Here is a 16,102-nt window from a genome sequence, read left to right as displayed (position 1 = left end):
GTTGGAAAACTAAAACAGAGCGTTTGAAAGTAGCTTGTGTGGTGTGTATGGAAAGAAACGTGTGTGTCTGGTGTGTGGCTGCAGAGAAATGAATATCTAAGGTCCCTATATGATTTCCTTAGTTTTATTAGCTTTTTAGTGTACTTCCCTGTTGCCCTTTCGGAGGCAATGTTAGCGTGTGGTTTCCAGAAAGCTGTAAAGGAACTTTTGGCTATTGTGAAACCTACACTGAATCAAATGAGTTTATAAAGTTCCCAAGCCCAGGACACTCAGTGAGGGCTGGGACCAGCACTGCAGCGAGAGGATGTGTGCGGTGTTTTTGTCTCTCCTTAGAAATGGCAAGTGTAACACAAATGATTGTAAGGTCAAATAGCCCTATAAAATCATTTAGTACTCAAAGCAGCTACCAGCCTGGGCTGGCTGAGCTGAGCAATCATGAGGAATATTGCACTTTTCTTATTTCAGTTTTATGAGCCCATCATGAAGTTGGGTCCTTTCCCCCCCTCCCGTCTCCTCTCCGCTTTAGTGATAAAGTGCAGCAAAGTTGTCCTGAAATCGGATACTTTTTGGGGGGTTACCAACCCTTATAAACGTCGCCACATCCATCTTTGCAGTGAAGGAAGTCATAGAAAATGGAAATGCCCTTAGAAGAAAAAAGTCAGAAAGAGAAAGGAATGGGGGGGGGGGAGAAAGACATGTTTTACAGTTCTTTTGGCAAGGAGATTCCCTGAGAGTACAAAGTTTCCATGTCCTAGGATTCCTTAAAGAGACAGGGAGGATTTCCCCTTTCCCTTTAACTGGAGTCACTTCCTACCAGAAGCCAGTGGATGCTTGTGCTGTGGTACTGGCTGCCCCGTCTCTGTCCCATGCCACCCTCCTCCTGCCATCCCATCACCCCATCCCCGTCCCATGCGACTGTCCTCTCACTGGAAAGTTGCTTTGTCCTAAGGAAAACACAAACTGAGATGAACTCGGCAGCGCTTTCCCTTCGCTTCCTCAATCCCAGCTGCCGGGCTTGCTGTGAGGAGGGGGACACAGGGTGTGTGGGGCTGCTGGGGTGGGCAGGGGGTGCCGGGCATGGGCTGGTCCCTTCAGTAGGACAGGCAGATGAGTGATTTCATAGGTGAAATAGCTTATCACTTGCTTTATTTCCCCTGGTTTTCTCATACTCCACTCTTCTGCTTCCCAATCTCAAGCCCCAGGGCTCCAAGTGCTTCCCTTTCAAGTTAGGAAAGGCAGAATTTGGGTTTACACGGATCTCATCTGTGGCGAGACATAGCCAGTGTGATTCTTAATGTGTTTAATCCAACACCTAAGACCCCATGTCTGTCTTTGGTGCAAGTATCTCTTAATTCACACAATAGGGAGCCTAGACAAACACACACACACACACACAAAGATCATTTGTAGTAAAATACTTTAATTGGATGGGGGAGGCTGGGTTGTTGCCTGTATAAAACACTTGACCCATTTTATGCATGGAAATAACATTCCACTGTGAAAAATGAAAAGAAATGCCCCAGTTTTGCACGGCGGAGCCTGCAGCTCAGCCCGGGAGGACTTTGGGATTCTATTTGATTTCCAAGCTGCCCCTGCCCCCCTCACAGGCACTCTTGAAGAGGAGCCAGGTTTGGCTCTGTGTGTAAACACCTGGAAGAGCTCCAAGAGGAACTCACTCGGAGTATCCTCCGCACACCACAGCCTCCCAGACCTGCAGCAAGCTTAGGGAGAGATTACGCTTCCCTCAATGAGGAAATCAAGGGTTCTGGCTGCCAAAACTCTTGGCTTTCTCATTTTCACTGTTTTGGGATGTGACGGGCTCCGGAGCCTGGTTCTGCTGTTGAAGTTGCATCTGTAGGACCTCACTGGAAGCAAGAGCCCTTCTGGGTGTTTGGCAGGGGGTAGGGACTGGGTCAAATTTGCTGCCAGTGCCAGAAGTGAGTTTCTCCCCAGTTTCCATCCCTGTTGCAGAGTGGGGAACTATAAATGTGCAGCCCTGAGGGAGCGGGCAAAACTGACTTTAAGACACCCCTTTTTCAGAGTCCTCCTTGTATCTTCATCTGCTTTCTGCCCCCAACCTTCTGCCTGTGTCAACTGCTTCCCTTCCACCCCCATTTCTGGCACTGCACGTTGTAGAGGAGCCCCACGTGCTATAGGGGAAAGCCTGTTGTGTCTGTTCAAAATTTCCTGTAGGACCCAAGTTGTTATCAGCTCCTACGCCTGAGCCCTGATATAACGGAGCTCTTCTGCTAATCCAGGCTACAGGAGTTTCTGTCTGGAGCCAACTCTCCTTACGTCACCCTCTGCTGCAGTATTCAATTTGTTTTCATAAATGGCTAATTTTACAGCACTGTTAAGTGGGTTCGTCATCGTGCCGGGCCATGCCCCGGCTCTGATGATAGGCAGCCCTCTGTGCCAGGCTCTGCCAATTTTCACGCCGGTTGGCAGTGATGTTATTGCTGCCCTGCTTGACTTCCCTGCTATCTGTTCTGGCATTTGTCAGGGAAAGCTGTTGGGAAACTGGAAGTCTGACCCATTGATCCGCGTTACGCAAAAGCTCGGCAGCATGTTCGTGTCCGCGCTGCGCTCCGCCGGTGCTGCTCTCCCTGCTCTGTGTGTATTCTCCTCCCTCCCCGGGCCACATAGTTCTTGGACAAACACTCCTTGGATGTGCGTACCTACCACCCAGCACAGTACATCCCTCTTGTAAACACACACATGTGCACATGGTATTAATCATGCGCGTTTGCGCGCTTTCCCCTCTGCAGAGCCTTTGAACGCGGCTGTGGTTGTGGAGGAAGGAGTTAAGGGCTGGACTGTGCTCCGTTAGGTAACACACACGCCGTGCAAAATAAGAGGCTTCAAAGCACCGTTGACCTTGCTTCTGTTGTAAGCAAAGAGATTTCAGTTCTACTGGGGAAATGCAACTCCATCCTAAGAAACAGGATCCTCCGAGTCCCTGTCAGTGCGTTTGCTGCTATACGGCTCAGGGGCGGGAGAGCTCATGTTTTCATAGGAATGAGATGTTGACTCTTTACTGGCTGGGAGCTGAGGAGCGGGATGAATGATCTGGAGTAAGAAGGCGTGTCTGCCCTGAAGAGTGAAAGCTGTTTATGTTTTGGTTGGGCTTTTTTTTTCCCCTTCTCATTTTCATTCTCCTCTGTCTCTCTATTCCTGTGCCTGCCAACAGAGATGATGATCCCAACTTAATAAAGCTTCATATGCAAGGGAGCGCCTGTGTTTTCCCAACTTCAGTCCTTGATGAACATAAAACTGCAGCAAAATTCAGAGGGAAAGAAAGGCTAAAATCAACACAGTGGAGCTCACTGAAAGTGTATCAGGGTCTGAGAAACATCTGTGCCAGGTCCCATAACTGGGCAGCTATAGAGATATGTAATGGAGACTGTGTAGGTCTGTTCCTTCCACAGGGTATAAGAATATATGTTTGCTTTTGGGGAGTTAATTTGGTTCCCATATGAAGTTTGGGAGTCTTGTATTGATTTAATACCCTTCAGGAAAATCAGTGAGCTGGGTCCTGTCCCCAGAGCTGATCCTTGTAGCGGGTCTGTTGGGAACTTGAGGTTGTTTTCTGTGGAGAGTTTACTCTGAGTTTCACTGGCATTAAAATAACAGGTAGATAGACAATGCAGCATTTCTCATCTCCAACAGCCTGGTGGTTTTTATAGCCTGAATTTCCTTGGTTTGATCTGTAGTGAAGTATTAGAATGAAGGACTAATAAGTAAGTCAATGTAAAGCTTGTACTTCTGTCATGCAATTAGTGCTGGCATTAGCAGGGTGATGGGCATGATGGGTGCAGTGCATGGACCAAAGTGACAGGAACTTGAACACCTGCCCAGCTGTTCCTTCAGGGTGACAAGCCTCCAACACACCACGGCTGAAGGCTGCAGGTACCACTGTGGTTTTGGCTTCCCTGTAGACGGGGTCAAATGAGTGCCTACTTCAGGACTATAGATCTGAATGAGGCTGGACTAATAGGCCACGATAAAAACATGGCATACCTTGTCATTCACTGAATATTTGCATTTGAAACAGCACATTTTCTTCAGGCTCCAGAAGCCAGGACAAGAGTCAGGAACCGGAAAAGAAAGAGAACTTTTTCTTTCCATCAGATATCCGATTTTAACCAGTCTCATTCTTCTGACACATAAGAGGCAGAACAGCACAGTTAGAAGAAAGCTGTGTTTGGTTTTGTTTTTCTTATAGCACTTACATGTAGACTGCTGTAATTATTAAGATGGTAATGAAAGAGGGAAATATGACTGTGTGCATGAAGAATGGTACATTTAGATTCCTAAATGATGTATGGTTGTCTTCTGTAGGCACAGAGATGTGTCCCAGGCTGAGCTTGCCTCTCCAAGCTTCATTTGGGCCTGATTTATTTCAAGCCAGCCTGTTTCAGTTAGAAAAACTCGTGCGAGGCATAAAGCAAGCTGAGGGGATGGTGTTTGGAAAGTGAGCAGGAGCGGGGCTCTCCCTAGGGATTCATGGAGATGTCTGGAGAAGCGCAAGCTGAGCTGCGGTAGTGAGGGCAAGAAGAAGCCCTTGGAGAGCCTTTGCACGCTACGCCATTGCAGAGAGACTGACTTGGTCAGTGCTGCAGGTGCCTGAAAGTTAACACATCAGGTTGAAGCTGCTGCCTGGGTCTCCACATCACCTCCCACCTGGAGTGCTGTAGGTGTCCAAGGGGATCCTGAGGCTGTGGTTGCACTGAGCAGAGGCAGAGGTGCCCATCATCAGTCCCAGCCACATGGGACTGTGCTTAAATCCCAAATCCTAGAAGAGCATTGTGGCAGCTGGGAGGGAATCCTGGCCCAGACCCTCCTGGCCCATGACAGGTACCACTCACCTTCATCATGAAGAACAGGACCCAGGAGTCTGCTGATGCTGCTCCATTAGTTTAATGTATTCATTAACCTTTGCCATGGGTGGCAGAGATCCTTGGCCAGCTACCTTGCGCAGTGATGCACACCCGGGTCACTGGGGCATGCTAATGGGTGGAGAAACGCCTTCTTTGGAGCTTGGGTCTGGCTCCATCAGGACGTACAAGAGAGGTGCAGCCCCAGTGTCTGCCTGAGCAGCTTTAAGACAAAAGTGCAGCAGGACCAATGGGATTTAGGGGCTCTCAAGTCCCTGGAGTAACCGAGTGCCTTGGATTTCCATTGCTTATGCTGGCCGGAGCCAGAATATAGTGGCTTTTTTACAAAAAGGCATATTGAAAAAAACAAAAGTAAACCCTTTGGTGGCTGGGGTCAGCTGAAATGTTCCCGTGTAAGAGTTTTGCTTCCAATTTTAGCTGTTGTTTTTTTTTTTTTTCAGCTCCTCTTTTCCTTTCCCTGATAGAAATTATAGGAGCAGAAGCAGAGAAGGGACCACCTGGGTTGCCAAATTCCGTTCCCTGCAGTGTTAGGGATATAACAGCAGATAATTAGTCCAAACATTCACAGAATATCCACTTTGTAGATTGTGATATAGCACAGGCCACAGAAAATTTCCCGGTGCTCTATTATAAACCAAAGGTCTTTAGCTAAGACTAAGAGTCACCACTATAATGTAAGACAGGAAGGGAGAAGGGCAGATTGACAACATCTTAAGTACCTCAAATCCAAAGTGTTGGCTTACAAAAGTGTTAAGTATGGGAAAGAAAAACATTTGCTGGTAGAAGATATCAGCTTTCTTCTTTTCAGAAAGTGCAAAAAGAATCAGGTGTTTTGACAGTTATGAAACTTGCATTGGAATTGTGAGTTAGAATATTTCCCGGAGATAGTCTGTTTGGATTAATTCCCCTTTTTGCTGAGAAAAATATTGTATCAAACATTTCCCACCCTTCTCTGCCTGGGTGGCAGCTCCTACATCCCGACACAGTAAGAACAAACACGTTCACTTTATTACGTTTTTACTTCTTCAAATCTTGTATTCTAGGCTCTTCAGAAAATGCATCAGAAAAGTCGTGTTTGATCAAAACCCTTTACAGTTTTCTCTCAACTACATCAGCAGGTTTCATATCGTCTTTTTCATCTTTAACCTCCTCTGTCAATACTACCAAATGTTTCCTCTGATACCATCTTTACATGATCAGGATAGATTACACTTTCTATTTCAAACATGCAAAGTATCTTTTCTACTTCCTAGGTTCTGGGCATGTGCTTCATGTGATGTTCTGGGCACAGAGCAATTGCCTGGGCTGTCCTTTTTGGGTGTTTATTTTCCCCAAAATGAGATTTCTAAAAATGAAGGTTTTCCTTCCTTCTGACCTTATCTTTCCATTGCTCTGTGGGCATTGCACCCCCCTTGCAGTAGCTGACATAGATTCATGGGATCCCAGACTGGTTTGTGTTGGAAGGGACCTCAAAGCTCATCCAGTTCCAATCCCTGCCACAAGCAGGGACACTTTTCACTAGACCAGGTTCATCTGGGTGTGATTCTTAGTTCCATTTCAGCTTTCTGTGGAGAAGAAATGCTTGATTGTTGTTCTGCTAATTCTGCTCGTCCCTACCTTTCCCTTCATTTTCTCCGGTGTGAGCATGCATGCACACACACTCACAATTTCCAAAGCACCTTTGATTTTTTCCCAGATCAATAGAGCATTTAAACTCCACTGATCAAGGAAGAGCAGCTTGTTTATTTCCCCACATATCCTGACACAAGTGGCAGCAGATCTTGTAAACTGCTTTGATTTGATGTTAGTGCCTATTATAAAGTTTACTCTCCCCAAAGCCATCCATGAAGTCAAAGTACTTTTACTCTGAACATGAGCAGAGCAGAACTCAAAAAGGTGAATTTAAAAGAGATCAGGAGTGAATATCTATATGTTTATGATCTTATCCCAGAATTTTGCTTTCTGCTGCCATTGTGCATAGTGACCAGAGCAATTCACGTAGCCGAGCACTGTTCAGCACCCGTGAGGTTGTCAGCACCGAGTGAGAACACAGTATGTATCATAGAGCTGTGAACAAATATAGATTCAAGTCAGGTTATCCATTGGTGAGAATGGGGCTGGATTAATGATGTAAGATTTCTGCAGGCAGCATGGATTTGATCCTAAACCTGTTCAAGAGCACGATAAAATACCATTGACCTTGGCTGACTCTGGCTCAGGCTCTGATTTCAGTCTTCGGCATCCCTCCCTTGCAGCCTGGACCTTTCCATGGTCCTTGCTTTACCATCCTGTATTTTGCTGTGCTTTCTTGCTTTGGATACAAGAGAAATAAAAATGCAAAGCCTTACTTAACGTCAGAGGAATTGGCCAGGGGAAGGGGCCATGTTTGGTTTGGTTGGTTTTGCTATACTCCAAACCCCACTTTGGCCTCTGTCTCTTTCAACCTTTCTCTTCTTTTCTTTTTTTTTTTTTTTCATTTTCTATTTTTTCAGTGTCAAAAAGAGCACTTATTCAAAACACACTGACTGGGTTTCTGTTTTGCTGGGTGATGTAAGTGTGGAACTTTCCTGTCCAATCTCTCCACCCTCTCTTATCACCATCATAGTCTCAGTTCTTTCTCTACTATCTGGTGTCCTTGATTCCCCTGTCTTTCCCTTCTTCCTGCTCCACACAGTTGCTGGCTCCCTCCTCCCTTACAAACGTGTGCTGTGGGTAACCCCATGCTCTCCGCAGTTCTCATCTTCTTTTTACTGTGGGAAGGTGGTTATCCCCTGCTGGCAGACCAAGGGTGGCCACCAGGTTGGTGGCTTCAGCCAAGCGGTGTTGGAAGTGCTGTGGGAACAGAGGGTAAGCAGGCTGTGTGTTTGTGTGCTTAGTCAGTCATATGTTGGTGCATATTTTCCAGGAATTATTGATACTGTTCTGTTTAATATCCATCCTAGTGGTACACAAACAAGGAGCGAGCGGTTGTTCTCACAAAGAGGGAGTGAGGGTGAAGTGAAACTGAGAAGCATCTGGAACTGGCCTGGTGAAGCAGCATCTAAGAGATATGATACCAGCTCATGAAAGCAAAACATTTGCTGTGTTAGAGAAGAAAACCACTCTGTTCTTTGCTGATCACCTCCTGGGGTCTGGTAGGCTTTCCTTGAGTCTTCCTTCTGACTCTTTTATCTCTCCTCTTTCCTCCCTGTGTTTTTCCTCCTTTTCCTTATGTAATTTATTGTCTCTGTGTTTGCTTTAAATCACTTTCCCATATGGATTTCTCTCTTCTGACCCATCTTCCCCTCCCTCATCTGATTCCCAGGAGTCTTGTGTCGTCATGGAATTGGGAGAAGAACAGCAGCCCTGTTCCCGACACCGAGCATCAGTTGCAGGCTCTTTTCCTCCCTGGTTTTCTTCCTTGCCTGTTCTCTGCTGTTAGTGTTGGAAGCATATTCTCAAAGATCATCCATTGGATTAAGGAAACAGATCTTATCACCATTATTTTGTTTGTTTTATTTAAGACAGGGAAAAGAAATGGCAAAAAAAGGACTTCACTGTTACCACTATTACTTAGTTTTCAACATAGGGGTTTTGCTCCTGTACTAATGTATCCTAGTGCTGTTATTTTTCTTTCTCTTTGCAGCAAGGCAGTGTTTTGTCATCCTGATAACTGCCTCAAAACGTGCTCCTGATGGTGGTGATACATTTCTCAGGTGTGGGAGAACATTGCCCTTAAAACCAGGGAAACTGAGGAACAGAGGGATGCTCTGGTCTGACCAAGATGTGTTGGTGACAGAGCTAGGAACAGAGCTCAGCAAGGTTGGCCTTTTGTTAAACCTTTGTTGGGTTTTTCAGGGGCAATTGCAGTTATTCCCTAGTCTAACTTGTTCTCCATGTGAAGCCGACACACCCTGATTCCTGTAGGATGTTTCCTTGTGGGTAATGGCTGTACTGGGCTAATGGTGGTGATGAGGTCTTTGAGCTGGTGTCGCACTGCTGACAGAACTGGCAACACAGGCGATGGGAGAGGAAGGCAGCTGGCGTTTGTGACATGAGCTCTGTGGAGATGGCAGAAAATCAGATGGTCTGGAATTAATATCTCTGAACCAGCCATGCTGGTGATGTCTGAATCAGCATGAGTTATTGTATTTCTCAAATGGAACAGCATATGCTGCCCATAATGGGAGAGAAAAGCAAATATCAGCAAAGCCCCTTAGTTCAGAGAACTCTTATTTAAATTAGAATACTTTGATATTCTTTATACATCTGTGCATTGATTAATATATTGACTTGCAGAAACAGCTTGTAAAATACGTAACTGCTTGTCTTCCCAGGAAATGCTGAAAATCTGCCTCTGAACATCACAGCTTACCAATGAAAGGCAAAAGCAACTCACAGTTGAGCAAGCTGCTCTAGTGGAAGGTGTCCTTGCCCATGGCAGAGGGTTGGAACTGGGTGAGCTTGAAGATCCCTTTCAGCCCAAAGCATTCTATAATAGTTAAATACAGATCAAGTGCGAGGTTGCAGAAGGGGCTTTGCGTGCGGTGTGTTAGTGCCCTAGACTGTTCTGGGGAGGGATCATCATCTAGTGCACGCCCTCATGGCTAAACGACCCATGTTTCTGTTGGGAGCATCACCAAGGAGGCTGTACATCATACAATCAGCACAATTTTGTTCTGAATTCAGCAGCATCTGTGCTTGTAAAGTCTGAGGTGCTAAGGTTGAAATCTGGAGCTTGCATTACTACTGTCTTACATTGCAGCCTCTCTGAGGTCAAAACAGCACCCTTCACCAGTGATAATTTAATGGGAATTATATTCAGCATGAACTAGACAAGAATTGGAAGCCTGCAGTGCTGTAGCTCATGAATGGAGATGTTCAGGGAGAAAAGGAGTGCTGGGAGAAAAAGCAAATGTTAACTAAATGCATTACGCACATGATTTTGAAACATGTACTTGGCAGAGAGAAGGGTGAGCAGTACAAGCCAGATACTGCTGTTAAACACACCAATGTAAACCTAGAGTAACTCCTTTGGAGAGGAAATCGGGGGGGGCTGCTCCAGACCAATGAACATGTAGAATTTGGGGCAGCGACAGAGTGCGTGCAATGGGGAAAGTGAACAAGCTGAGAAGTGGATGTCATGGAGAACAACCTCCAGCCACCGTCACCACTGTCGATGGTTTCATTTGGGTGTGTAATGGTTACGGTGATGCAGTGGGAAACATTTGTACAATGTGGGGTTGTTTTTACTTTTTGGAGCATTTTCTGTATATACCTATCATAATCCCTCCAGGCTGTGAAATTAGGCCATAGACCAGTTGTACAGTGAGACCTTTGTGTTTTCCAGCAACAAACACCCTCTGAACTCTACCCTCCAGTCTTGTGTCCCTAAACTCCTTCACCCCCTCCCATACTGTCCCATCTCCAGCAATAATTTCCCCTCCTCTGTTTATAAACAAACACCCTCGGAGGAAGTTCACAGGAAGAACAGTTAGTTAATGAAAATCAACCATGCACGCAGGTCCAGGCTGCGGGTTGGAGCCAGCAGGGTTGCTGGATGTTTCCTGCTCCGCATCTGCTTGTAGGAGTTTCTTTGCCGAGATGTTTGCCTGTCTGTCTCGCTGTGCCTCTTTCTCTTCTCTTCCCTTTGTCACGGAAAACATGAAGAAAAAGGGAGTAACATTATAGTGTGAATATAGCGCGGACCATATTCAGGAACCCTGAGCGGGAGGCTGGTATCAATGAACTTGTAGAAGTTTTTCTTGATAAACATACAGATTTTGTCTTTTTCTCTTTTTTAAAGCCTGAAATCCTGGCTCCTGGCAAAATTCTTGCTCGTGGATTGTGCAAAGGCTGCAAAAGGGCTAAACTACCCCAAAGGGTAATTGTCCTACTATAGCCTGAGCACACAGGTGTGAGTGTGGGGTTCATCACTCCTGCAGAACCATCAGCTTTAAAGAAGTGGAAGAGAGTAGGACCCAAGGAAATAGGTACCATGATGGGACTTGTGTAGTCACCACGAACTCTGGAGCAAAGGATGGATAGGCATAGTAATGATGCTGGGAAACACAGAATGCTTTTAACTTGCTCCAGAGGTCCCCCAAACCCTTTACAGCACAGGGGGAATGCAAGAAAAACTCAATTTTTCTGTGATATTCGTGGGTTATACCCTTAGTACTGCACCTTGGTGGTCTCAGGTAGGAGGTGAGGGAATTATGTGGGTTTTTCCTTCCAGGAGACACTGGGATCCTCTAAAAAGCTTTTCTGGCAGCTCAAAATGTGTGGGGAAATCACTAGATAAAGAAAAGCTCAGGGGGCAGCACTGGGCAGGGCTGTGGCTCCTCACTTGTGCAGAGGTGTGGTACTGATGCATTGCTCATGTCACCACCCCAGGCTCCCCTTTTTCCATAGGGAATGTCTTTGGAAATTGAGATGATGGGAGTTTTAACAGATAAAATGGATGTGAAAGTTGTGGTCCCACTTGCGAGTCCTAAGAGCCTTGAAGTTTTGGATGTATTCCAAGAGGTCTCCAGTGCTGGCAGAATGGCCATACCTTAAAATGTGACAGCTTCAAATAGTCTTATCTGTTTCTTTCTGTTGAAAGAGCAGTTTCTCTTATTGTACAAATATTTTCTGTCAAGTCTTATCTGTAAGACTATTCCAGTGTGGTCTCTCCACCTCCCACCCCAACAGGGGGGAAGGCAATCAGGAATGAGCGTTTCGTAGCACAGCATGGACAAAGTTTATCAGTTGTTGCACAATTCCTTTGCCTGTGAGCAGATTGAATAAAGAAAGGGGACGGGGGTGGTAGAAATGATCCTGATTTATACGGGTGAGCTTCCTCCAAGAATTCCAGGATTAACTCTCAACAGTTTCTCCTAGGAGGAGATTCATTCTTGCCCTTTGAAGAGCTCTGAACTAATGAAGAGCAGAGGATCTTCTGCTCTGTGCTGGGAAAGGCTGGAATTCCCCAAAGCCCTCTTGCTTGAGATGGTTTAATCAAACAGACTGTTTACATAGTGTGTCTCACCAGAGGCAGTGCTCAAGCAGTGGTGGGCTTCAGCTATATGCTGTAATACCAGGAGTTTAGTTTAGTTTGGTTTAAACATCAACATAGCACCAGTTGGACTTGGAAATGGCTGTATCCAAACACCTGCAGGCTCTATGGAGCAGGCCAGAGAGGGAAGCAACAGCAGCTGCATCCCACAGAGGCAGAATGATACCGTGAGGGGTCTGGGTTTCTTCTCCAATGGTTTCTGTGGGGTTGGGATTTAGCAGCAGAGGTGGGCTTGGGAGCACTTGCACTCATGGAGGAAGATTCCTTGCAGTGGTGGAAGGCTGAGCACTGGACCAAACTCTTCCTTCTGCCTCAAGTGCTGATGGAGAGGCAGAGAAGCAAGGGCCTTTCTGCCCCATCCATATATTCTGTCTCATACTGAGAAGGCCAAACTGTTTTGGTGAAAAGTTTCTGTGCTTTGGTAACTGAAGAAGGCACTAAATGAAATGGGAGCTATGTGCTTATCAAGAGAGAGAGGGAAGAAGGAAGCGGGATTAGGATAGTTCTTTCTACCGTCACCCATGTCTCCCTTTCCCTCCCTCAGGATGAACGTTTCTTGTACCTATACCAAGAAACTCAATGCTTTATTGCACATCTGTATGTCTGAAACTGGCCATAAACCTTGAGTCAGGATCTAAACTTGCTCAGATAATTTATTCTTTCTTTTAAATACTTTGGTATCTTCTGGAAGTGATGTATTTCCGCTCCCCATGCACAGGATCTTCTGTGCATCATTGAGGAGGATGCACGTAAGTAGGCAATGTGGCCAACATTCTTCCCAACCCAAGCAATCCACCCAGCTGTTCAGCAGGGATGTTATTTATTGGGAACTGTCAATGTGTTCAACACATGGTGTCCTCTGCACTGACGAACTCCCAGCCTGGCTTTTATGGGGTTTGCCTGACACTTGTCAAACACTGGTGATAGGGCAAGCTTGACGAGGCACACGTTTGATTGTGAAAGTTATTATGGAAGGGCACCGCAACAAGATGTTCCGTGAGGAAAGGAGAGACAGAGACTAGTCGGCAGACAAGGAAACAGGCAGCTGCAAAGGGTAGAGGTTTCTTTTTGGCTGGTGGTTTTGGGAAGAGAACAGAGATTTCCTTCAGCGATAAATGAGATGCTTTAGGAGGAAGAAAGGGTGTTTGTTTCAGCAGTGCTGAAACTGCTGCATGAGAGAAGCAGGCTCCCTCTTCTGTGAATCCAGGCTGCTGATTTTGTGACAGTGGTTGGAGGTACACAGGTTGCTCTGGGGTTTTAGTTGCCACTTTCGTAATTGCTCTGACGTGCTTCAGCACTGTCCTTTCTGCCTGTGAAGGTGGGACAATGGTTCTCAGCATTATTGAGGTTTCATCTCAGCAACCTCAGAGAGCTGTTGTTTGTAAGGATGAGGTGATACCACCAGTGCAAGCCCTTTGCTCATGCATGATGTTGTAAATGGCAAATGCCACCCTGTTGTGGAAGAGAAAATCCTCAGCCAAGAGGCCCCGTTGCTCAGGGTCCTGCTGGGTCCCTGCAGTGTTGTGCTGCTGTAGAGAGGAGACTCAGCTTGTGGAATGCCAAAGAGACAAAAAGACATAAAAATAGGCATATCTTGCCAATCTCCTACTTATCTATTTGTCCCATCTTTTTTCTCTTGACTTGTGTAAGCTCGTATTCATGAGCATCACAGGTATTTATTTTCCCCTACTGAAAAACAGCACTGTTGCCTGAACAGTGCGACTCTGGCCACATTCCCTCCTATTTGGCACAATGTAAACTTGGCTCTTTACAAGTTAATATTTTCTGTCAACAACCTGCAAGAAAACATAAAAATCCGTGCTGATAAAATTTGCAGATGTTGCAGAGTTGAGGGAGTGGTAAACAATGACCAAAACAGGACTCTCAGTTGGGTGGTTTCAGAAACTGAGAACATGCAAACAGTATGCATTAGAATAAAGCCAAATGTGAAGTCATCTATATAGGAAGAGGGACGGCAGGTCCTCCATAAAGGATGGATGGTGGGGGAAGGGTCTTTCACCTGGAAGCTCAACAAGTAGGAGTAGGAGTAACTCCCTGTTGGAATAGATAAAGAGTGTAAATGGGAGCTGCCAGTGTGATGCTGTGGCCAAAGGTTTGGAGTCATCGTTGGCTATGTAAACAGGGAAGCATTGAATGGGATAGGGGAGGTTGTGTTATCCCTGTTGCTGACACTGCTGCTGCAGTACTTTGTACAACTCCGGTATACACAGTTTAAGAAGATTGTTGGATGAAAGAGGATTTAGACAGAATAATTAACAATGACAATAATTACATGATTAGCAACAAGTCTTAAAGTATTTGACTCCAGAAGATTAAGAAGTGACTTGATCATCGTGATCTCTAAGTATATGTTTTGGGGAATATTAATCTGATAATTGGAGGTTGGAAATCTAATAATAGAGGATAAGAGTAAATCCAGTGGATGCACATGGAGACTAAGCAACTTCAGACAGAGAAAAAGCTGTATTTTAGCACCGGGAGTAGTCAGTCACTGAAAATCCTTTTTTGAGTAGAATGGTGGAGCATGTCACCATAACTTTTAAAGTAAAATTCAGTGGTTTTCCAAATCACAAGGTGTTTAATAGGATGTAATTCAGTCATCACCCGTATTGTGTCTGTGTGCTTCTAACATCACAGTAGTGTGGGTTTTTCAGCTATTACTGCAAAAGCATACTTGAAGCCAACAGTAATTAGCATTAGGTGCTAATTTCCAATCTTTACCTTTTCCAGTATTTCTATGGATTCTCCTTGACACTGGTAAGATATTTCTAATCATCATAAGATTTCCAGCTCTTTGTTAGGACTTCCTCGGCATCACTACATTGAATTACCAGGCTCAGTTTCATATGTGTGCTGGGCAAGGACTTGACTTTTCCCCTTCAAAACAGTGTGCTAATCTGAAAACAAGCTGAAAAACAAGACTGCAATCTTTTCTCATTGAAGGTAATAAGAGTTTTACTGTTGACTTCAATGAAGCCAAGAATTTACCTCTGGGATACAAACTTTGGGGAGCAAAATCAAGGTTTCCCTCTGGAAGCTGGAGCGTTGGCAATGTCAGGACTGTCAAGCTAACACAGCAGACTTCGTTAAAAACAAAGAAGTTGAATGAGAAAGCAGAGAATGAGCCTGGGGTGACTTTTGCTTGTTGTCTCCTTGCTGGGTGGTCTGTGTCTCAGGCTCAGGGCAGAACAGCAGTCCGGAGGGTATTAGGCTGTGTGCTGAAATGACCTATTCCTGTGACTTCGGCTGAGTTGCACACAGAAAATACAGACCAAAGACCTATCAAAGGTAATTAGTGTTCTGAGACAGGATTTTGTTCCATTTGAGCCATCCTCAGCTGGAGACTGTTCTTCAAAACTCAAATGCAAGCCAAGTGCTCGGAATACCCCGGTCTGGTCCCTCAAACCCTTCTGCACGTGTGTATCTAGGTCCGTGCACAGAGAAAGTAGTACATGTACATGCTATATTGTTATTCTTCATTTCTTTGGTTCCAAATTTAACCAGAAGTGGAAGGGCTGAAATAACACAAGAAAGGTTGGACATACGATATTTCCTGCTGCTCAGCTAAACACAAGAATTGCCAAGAATCTTCCAAGGTAGCTTGTTTCTTTTACATTTTTCTCCCAGTTCTGTAGACTTGAGAAGGTCAATTACTTTTGAGAAGCATTTGACTTTGGCAACGCTTATGGAAAGTGAAGTAGAATTATGACCTTTTGGAGGCTTGCCCATCGCTGTCCCATCTTGGCCTTTCAGAACCAAAGGCTGACTTTTCAGCTACAGCCTTCAGTTTAATAGGTGTGAATTTGTTTCTAGACACTTCCTAAGACACGGTGAGGATCTGTGTGAGAACTCTCATTTAGATGTCTGTTTAATTGCGCTCACAGATCAAGTGATCACTGATATTTGCAGAGCAGAAACACAGGCTCAGGTATTTCCAGGAGGAAAATCATACCAAAACAAATGAGATTGGATTCAAACAGAGCAGAAAAAAATAGAGCTCTAAAATTATATACTTAGGTTAGCATGTGGCGAGTGCAGCCTATCTGGAATGCATACTAGAATAGTTATGTTAGAGAGGCAGGTTTTTACAGCAGGATGTTTCCTAGAAAGCAGAAATATCTCTGTGGTTTTTGTATGGGTTTGG

General features: G+C 45.2%; 1 protein-coding gene across 2 annotated transcripts in view; it reads left to right on the top strand.

Moving 5' to 3' along the window:
• Positions 1–16,102, top strand: part of PAPPA (pappalysin 1) — a 365,052-nt gene that overhangs the window by 184,612 nt on the left and 164,338 nt on the right. The window lies entirely within an intron of this gene.

Source organism: Pezoporus flaviventris, unplaced genomic scaffold (assembly GCF_033815535.1).
Source record: "Pezoporus flaviventris isolate CSIRO_AGI_PZ_B2104156 unplaced genomic scaffold, CSIRO_AGI_Pfla_v1 ptg000097l, whole genome shotgun sequence".
Classification (NCBI taxonomy): Eukaryota; Metazoa; Chordata; class Aves; order Psittaciformes; family Psittacidae; genus Pezoporus; species Pezoporus flaviventris.
Note: the sequence above shows the minus strand (reverse complement) of the source record. Positions and strands in the feature narration are given on the sequence as shown.